The 8527-nt window shown below is 41.2% G+C and overlaps 1 pseudogene across 1 annotated transcript; it reads right to left on the bottom strand.

Annotated features, from left to right (window-relative positions):
• Positions 1–1034: 1034 nt before the first annotated feature.
• LOC309361663 (enhancer of rudimentary homolog pseudogene) lies at positions 1035–1682 on the bottom strand (annotated as a pseudogene). The gene has a single exon. The product of its transcript is annotated as an enhancer of rudimentary homolog pseudogene (transcript).
• Positions 1683–8527: the final 6845 nt, after the last annotated feature.

Below are 8527 nucleotides of genomic sequence, written 5' to 3'. Positions count from 1 at the left end.
GTGGTACCTTGGTTTCCGAACGGTTTAGTTGTCAAACCAATCGGCTCCCGAATGCCGCAAACCCATAAGTAACTGTTCCGGTTTGTGAACGTTGTTTGGAAGCTGAACGTCTGATGTGGCTTCTGAGGCTTCTGATTGAGTGCAGGAAGCTCCTGCAGCCACTCAGAAGCCACACCTTGGTTTTCGAATGGTTCCGGGAGTCAAATGGACTTCCAGAATGGATTAAGTTCAAGAACCAAGGTACCACTGTATGCTGTGAGCCGCCCAGAGTGGCTAGGGAAACCCAGCCAGATGGGTGGGCTAATAATAATAATAATAATAATAATAATAAACAAACAACAACAACTATGCAGCAACTAAAAAAATAATTAATCAGAATTAAAGCAAAATTCATATTATATAACCGACAAATCAACACAACATTTTAAATCTATAAAACTATATTAGCAACACTGACAAAATAGCATCCAAAAACTAAAAATCAGCACTGTTAAGTTCATACACACATACTCTCCACTCTCATGACTCCTAAGCTCATACATCCACATAAAGCCCATGGCCACCGCTCCCTCCTGAAGGTTCCTCGGACTGGAGGTGGGGCAACAAAGGTGAAACCTTGAGTGTGTCCTCAAGATTTTTAGGAGGGGAAAATAATCTCCCAAGCTCAAACATGTGGGAAGATCTGCAGCCAAATGCATGATTGCTTGACAGTCACAAACGAGCAATGGCACCATGGAATTTCAGAACTTGTAGAGAGGAGACTCTGTGATGCCATATCCCCAAACTTGGTGGCAGAAAAAATGCAATGGTTTAATCCCTAACATCTCCCACCTGCAATGGAGCAAGTTGTCTGTGAGCTCTCATCCAGAGAGTTCACTCATTTTGAGCTGGACTTCTGTAACTTTTAAGGATTATTGCCTGCCTGAATTTCATCACTGAATCCTGGCAAGACTTTTAATGTGAGTAAACTTTATTTTCTCATTTTCTTAAACAGCCTGAGAGTGATTCTCTTTCTTTCTTTCGTATTCATTTAATTCTTCACCATGACTGCCTCCAAGAAATAACATTGGAAAACCCCCCAGAGAGGGATACATACAGGGACTGTGGTAAAGCAGAACTGAAAAATCCCAGGAGTGAGGAACAAAAGTAGAACTATCTAAGCAAAGACAATTAAACAAAAATACCTGCAGAAGGCATATCCTTTCTTCTTTGAGTTTTAAACTGAGACAGTCCCTTGGAATTCTAACAGATTTTGTCTCAAACACAGACTAACAAGAATGAACAGGAGGGCTACAATACAAAACTTTCACTACAGAACGCTGTACACCCTGTTGTAAAAATCCTTCCCTCAAAACCCCCTTAACCACTGTGCCTATTTGCTTGCTTGCTGAGCTTGTCTGTGGAGAAGGACATAGGTCTTCTCCTTTATCCCGTCTTTATTGTATGGCTGGCATGTCTGAGTATCAACACAATAAACAAGGCAGCTGAGGTCAGTCAAGTCATCAATAACTAGCTAATATCATACGTAATTGAAGGGCTGTTGGGATGCATTCTCTTCACATGTTCTTCATACATTTTACAGACTCCTTCCATGCATTCATTCATTCACTGACTCATAATCAGCAAAAGTCCTGCCTTCTGATTGTTTGGGTAGGTTGAACAAGCAAAATTATGTGAGACATGGTGACTCGTTCAGTTGGGCTCAGGCACGAAGCACCAAGTGATTTTCTTATTAAGAGGGAAACATAAAAGGAAAGGCATGACCCAAGTCTGCCTTAGCATCCTTGGATAACATAATTGTTCTAGAAGGTTATACAAACCTTCTAAACACGGATAGTGATATTAGTCTCCTGAAATACATATTTATCTCACACACACGGGAAAAAGAGGAAAGATAACTAATAAATAAAATATCCTTTGCTACTCATCTAGATCCATCCAACAGCAATAACAGAAGCAGCAGCAATAACAAAACTAAGACAGACCAATGAGAGATTCCTGTTAGCAGGGGCATACTTAGGTGTTGGTCAGGTCGACCCCTTCCAAGGGTGCAGGCCAGGAGGGGGTCGGCTACAAAAACTGCACCTTTCCACTCTGCTTTGGGGTGTCTAGGAGCCTGCCTGTCAGGTCTTGAGTCAGATGCAGGTCAGCAATAAAGGAACCAGATCTCCATTATCAGTGAAGTTAACTATTCAAGGAAACAAACACTTCCCAGTGGGTCTTGCCCCTATGGAACAGTTGCCAGGACTGAAGGTCCCTGCCTCCCATCCTCTCTAAGGGCTTCTGCTCTCCTGGATGTTTCTTTCCCAAGCAGGCCTCAAACTGTGTTTGCGCACCTCTACCCCATGTTCTGCTGTTCTCATTACTCATTACTTGGTGACTTGGGAAAGGGGAGCTTGTCGTAGCAGGAGAGAAAGACTGGATTCTTCAGCAGTCCCTTGACATACACCCCCCCTCCAGTCTCGGAGCCTGAACTGCTCCCTGTCACAGACTCTGCAACCAATCACTCCTATTCATCATCATCAGTCCCTGACATCAACCACCCCTCTGCACACTCTGAGACCACTCCTCCACTGCTCTAGAAGTGATGGGTGGGGTGTGCCAAGATAGCTCCTTGCTAAGGGTGCGATAGAGCCTAGGTATGTGCTGCCTGTTAGGTGGATTTGTAGCTGGTTGACTGACTGAACCTAAATAGTGCTCACTAATGGTTTCTCATCATCCTGGGAAAAAGTGACGGGTGGGGTGCTGCAAGGTTCTGTCCTGGGCCCAGCATTGTTTAACATCTTTAAAAATAACTTGGATGAAGGAGTTGAGAGGAAGTTCATTAAATTTGCAGATGACACCAAACTAGGAGAGGCAGCTAATGCTGAATAAGATAGAATTGGGATTCAAGATGACCTTAACAGATTGGAGAATTTGGCAAAAGGTAAGAAAATTAATTTCGATATGGACAAATGTAATGTCCTACACTTAGGCAGCTCCACAAATATAAGATGGTGACACCTGGCTTGCCACTAGCATATGTGAAATGGATCGATGGGACTTTGTAGAGTAGACTACAGACTTAACATGAGTCAACTGAATGTTGCAACAGCAAAAAAAGCTAGTGCTATTCTAAGCTGCATTAGTAAAAGTCCAGTGTCCAGATCAAGGGAAGCAGTAGTACCACTCTGTTCTGACTTAGCCAGACCACACCAGGAGTACTCTGTCCAGTTCTGAGCACCACAATTTAAGAAGGATATTGACAAGCTGGAATGCATGCAGAAGAGAGCAACCAATCAGATCAAGGGTCTGGAAACCAAGCCTTATGAGGAACGGTTGCAGGAGCTGGGTATGTTTAGCTTGGCAAAGAGGACACTGAGAGGAGATATGATAGCCATCTTCAAATATCTTAAGGACTGTCATATGAAAAATTGGATCCAAGGTACAAAAAAGGAGATTCTGACTAAACCTCAGGAAGAACTTTCTGACAGCAAGAGCTGTTCAGCAGTGGACGACTTTGTAAGCAGAGGCTGGATTGCCAACTGTCATGATGCTTTAGTTGAGATTCCTGCATTGCAGGAGTTGGGGTAGATGACACACAGCAGGCCTTCCTACTCTGCAATTCTGTGATTGTTTGAATCTCCAGCTTCATACTTCTTACTTTCATTTCAGTTTAAAGACTAGTTTCAACAGGCAGCTCTATCCCCTGAGCTTTTTCTGTGCCTCAGTTTGCTTTTTCTGTCCCTGTTACTTTCCCCTTTTGTGTTTGTTGCTTATTTAAGATTGTAAGTCTATGAGCAGAGACAGTCTTGTTTGAACTGATTGTACGTAAGCTGATCTGGGAGCCTTTATATTTATTTAGATGCTTTTAAAAAAATTGACTATATACATATATACCTAAGTGTTTGTGTGAACAAATCCCTCTACAGTGTACAGAAAAATAATTAAATTTTATTATTTATTTGCAAAGCACCCTCCAGCTTGCACAAAGAAAACATTGCCCATATCACTCCACCCACAAAGTTTTTATTTGTCATCTAGCAATGCTCCACAGCCCTGAAGAATCACAACTCACATAGAGTTACAATAAATGTTGAGTGATCATGTCCCTGCCTTCATTAGTTTCTCCGTTAGATGTCCAGGAATTTTATAAATAAATATTAAATGGGGGGGGGAATCAGGCCAAACAGGGCAGTGCTAATTAAGACTCCATCCCTTAGAATGTCAACTGTTCAGAAAGAAAACCTGACAGGCTTGCCCTAGTTTGATCTGCAGAAATCAATGTGTCAAAACTTTGTACAGAATGGCAATGCCTTTTACCACTCGCCATTAAACTGCTGCTAGAGGCATAGTTACAAGGGCCATTTAGAAATCTGGCAACCCTAGTGCTCTCCCTCCACCCACTGGTCAATTATTTGTTGGTGTAACTAATTTGGCTACTGGCAATGAAAAACATGTTAAACTGAAGCAGAGCGAACTTTTGTCCAAATGTCATGGCATGGTTGAGTTCACCTACAGGTAGAGCCTAGTATAGAAATAAATGCCATGGGTTGGGAATTGTACATAAAAGAAACTTGTCACCTGTTTTTGTGTTTTTTTAATTATTATTTTTATATCAGAAGTAAATGTAATGCAATGCCATTTTCCTTGTGTGCAAATGGAACTCACCTTTCATTTCTGTGCTGTCCATTTCTGTTACACAATTTGTGTGCCTATGCGTTCAAAACTCAAAGTGATTTCGAGTGATTGCTTCCCCCACTCCTGTGACATTGCTTTCCTTCCAAATGGTTCGCTTACTTTTGATTGTTGCCATAATGATAAATTACTGTTTTCTCTCCAGATCAAAATAAAGCAAGAAGAGACATGCAGCTTTCCCCCCTTCTAAACAACCCCCCTTCCAAAACATTACCCACCCACAATTTATAAGAACCCTTTTATGGGAAAGCTCAACCCCCCCCCCCCCGATTTCTATTTTGTTTCTGCACTGAACAACCCACAATATTTCCTAGCAATAAAGACTCACCTCTTTATTATTATTATTTCTGATTATTATTAGTGAAATCAGAAATTGCTATTTGTACAAATCTAACTTGCCAGTGGGTTGTAAGTGAACTCTCTTCATTCATGACATATTCCCCTCTCAATACATATCAGTCCACATACTGTGGGTGGGGAACAGTGGATTGTGTACTGTTTCCCAAGGGAGCCTCCCCCAACATCATAGCAAACTGAGATCCTGAAAAGGGATAAATAATTAAAATATAGCCTACTTTAAATGACATTAGAGAGGCTATAAACGAACTCCTGCCTCCTTTTCTTTTTAAGCAAAAGAGAGAAAAGTGTGGTGGTGGTGGGGAAAAGCAGTTCTCTAAATAAAGCAGGAGGCAGCCCACAGAATGGAGGTTGCAAGCAAATGAATAGTCATTACTACCTTTTCAGTGATGTGGGCCTTTTGATCAGGGAAGAAATTAGCTCTAAAAGACAGACAATAGAAGCCTGCCCCTGCAATAGGAAGCGAATGAGATGGCTACAGCTCTTAACAGCACCTCTCCCTGTAAACTGGGGAAGAGACTTTCCTTTTCAATTACAGCTGTTCATTTCACAGAAGGATGGGGTGGTTGAACCGGGTGGGTGGGTTTGGAGAGAGAAAGAACACAGCCTGGTATAAACTGTTGCGCCATTAAAAACCTAGGCTGGAGCATTCAACCAGATGGTCTCTGCTGCTCCTCTTACTTTTTGTTATCTTGTGGCGGTGATGGAGAGTGGAGGTTCCATGCCTGGGTTTCTTAGATGGGTTGCATACAGCAAAAGAGCCACCTCCCAAGGCAGAATGCTTCACTGTCAAATAGCTCAGAAAGTTCTTCCTGGTGTTCAGTCAGAATCTCCTTTCTTGTACCTTGAATCCAATGGTTCAAGTCCTTCCCTCCAGAGCAGAAGAAAACAAGCTTGTCTCCTCTTCCCTGTGATATATCATTGAGATATCATATCTCTTCTCAGTCTCCTTTTTTCCAAACTAAACATACCCAGCCCCTTCAACCATTTGTCATAAGGCTTGGTTTCCAGATTCTTGATTATCTTGGTTGCTCTCTTCTGTACACCTTCCAGTTTGTAAGTATCCTTCTTAAATTGTGGTGCCCAGAACTGGACACAGTACTCCAGGTGTGGTTTGGGCAGCTTAGAACAGAGTCATTCTATTACTTCCCTTGATCTGGATACAATACCTCTGTTGATGCAACCTAGAATCGGATTAGCTTTTTTTTGCTGCTGCTGCTTCTGCTGCACCACCATACTGTTGACACATATTAAGCTCCACTAAGACCCCTAGTTCCTTTTCACATGCACTTCTGGCAAGCCAGGTGTTTCCCATCTTATATTTGTGCATCTGGCTCTTCCTTCCTAAGTGCAGACCCCTACTGAAATTAATTTTGTTAGCTTGGATCCAGTTCTCCAATCTGTTAAATTCATTTTGAATCCCGATTCTGTCTTCTGCAGCATTAGCTACCTCTTCCTGTTTGGTGTCATCTACAAATTTGATGAACATCGCTTCCATTTCTTTATCCAAGTTGTTTATAAAGATGTTGAACAACAATGGGCCCTGAACATAACCCTGTGGCACCCCACTTGTCACTTTTCCCCAGCATGATGAGGAGCCATTAATGGCTGGAGAAAATTGCTTTTCTTTTCTTTTGCTTCCTGGGTTTAGGACTGGCATTGTTTATTAATAATCCTGAAATTCTCGGGGCAGAGTAGAGGTTCACATTAGGGACTTCCAGATACGCAACCAGCAGCATATTCCTCTGCATTTATCCAGAAGGAAGCCCTGCTGGGTTCCTGTATAGAGGTCATCACTCAGGGGGACAGTACAGGCTTTAGTGATTCAAGCCTGGGGATCTCCAGATTCTGGAATTGCAAGCTGAAAAGTTAGCAAGGTGAAAGTCGGGTCATGGGCCTTGTCAGTGGTGGCTCCCCAGTTGTGGAATGGCCTCCCTGGGGAGGTGCACCTATCTCTATCATTATTAAATTTCAGGGTGAATTTGAAAACATTCCTGGGCATCTTGTGCCTGAAGAATTCTGTTCCTGGAAACCCTGAGATCATTGGATGGAAGTATGTATCTAGCTGAAATTGCTTTTAGAAGTTTTCACTGTCATTATTTTTAGAATATGAGTTTCAAAGTGCATTTGGTTTGCTTTTAAATTGCGTATCTCTTTTCCACCCCAGGCTCCTTCAGATAGAAATTAACTAAAAATAAATAAATAAATGAATGAATGCTGTGAAAATAATAATAATAATAATAATAATAATAATAATAATAATAATAATACTATATCATACATTGCCATTCTTGTTGTAGAATAATTTTTAAATTGCTTTCTTTTTCAGTTTCAAATAATGCCTATAACAAACAATCTGAACTTTACCTCCAAAGAAAAATTCCATGTATATACAGTGTGAAAGTACAGTCAAACACTTCATTTTTTAAAAAATAATTTTTTATTCATTTTCCAAACACATAATAAAAAACAAACAAAGCACAAAACAAAAACATACAAACACTTAAACATGTATAATTTCATACTCTTATTTTCATGCACCTTCTTTCCCCTGACTTCCCCATACCTCCCTTTCACTGCATCCTTGTTTTACATTTCTTTAGCAACTCCTCCAGTCAATTAACTTCTAGATTCCCTTTCATTACATTTTCTTTAACTTATTAGTTACAGCTGTAATTCTCTATTTCTTATTCCTTGACATCTTAACACTCCTCAACTTTACAACAGTTTTTAAGATATATTTTGAATTTCTTCCAATCCTCTTCCACTGTCTCTTTCCCCTGGTCACGGATTCTGCCGGTCATCTCTGCCAGTCCCATGAAGTCAATCACCTTTGTCTGCCATTCTTCCAGAGTAGGTAGTTCTTGCGTCTTCCAATACTTTGCCAGAAGAATTCTTGCTGCTGTGGTTGCGTACAAAAAGAACGTCCTATCCTTCTTCAACACCAATTGGCCAACCATGCCCAGGAGAAAAGCCTCAGGTTTCTTAGGAAAGGTCCACTTAAGAACTTTCTTAATTTCATTATAGATCATTTCCCAAAAGGCTTTAATCCTCGGGCAGGTCCACCAAAGGTGGTAAAAAGTACCTTCAGTCTCATTACATTTCCAGCATTTGTTATTGGGCAAATGATAAATTTTTGCAAGCTTGACTGGGGTCATGTACCACCTGTACAGTCAAACACTTCAGCTTACAAACAGATTAGGACTGATTACAGCAGTTAGGTGTTTTCTACTCTCTGTTTAAACAGCTTGTCTCAGAGTGAGCCACAGGTAGCTGGTGGTGAGAGGGCAACACTGTCATTTCCAGAGTACTGAATAAACATGTAACATACAGTTTCAAAGTTGCCATTGGTCTTGGTGTTCCTAGAAGTGGAGGACACAACTCTGTAGAATCAGCAGCAAAGTGAGCTGTGTTGGGACTTGGATTGGGATTCAGGTGACTTGGATACAGTTCCACCTATATCTTGGTTTTGCTGTGTGAAATATAGCTTCTG

Source organism: Podarcis melisellensis (assembly GCF_964234715.1).
Source record: "Podarcis melisellensis genome assembly, chromosome: Z".
Classification (NCBI taxonomy): domain Eukaryota; kingdom Metazoa; phylum Chordata; class Lepidosauria; order Squamata; family Lacertidae; genus Podarcis; species Podarcis melisellensis.
The sequence above is the reverse complement of the archived record's forward strand: the minus strand, read 5'-3'. Positions and strand labels throughout refer to the sequence as shown.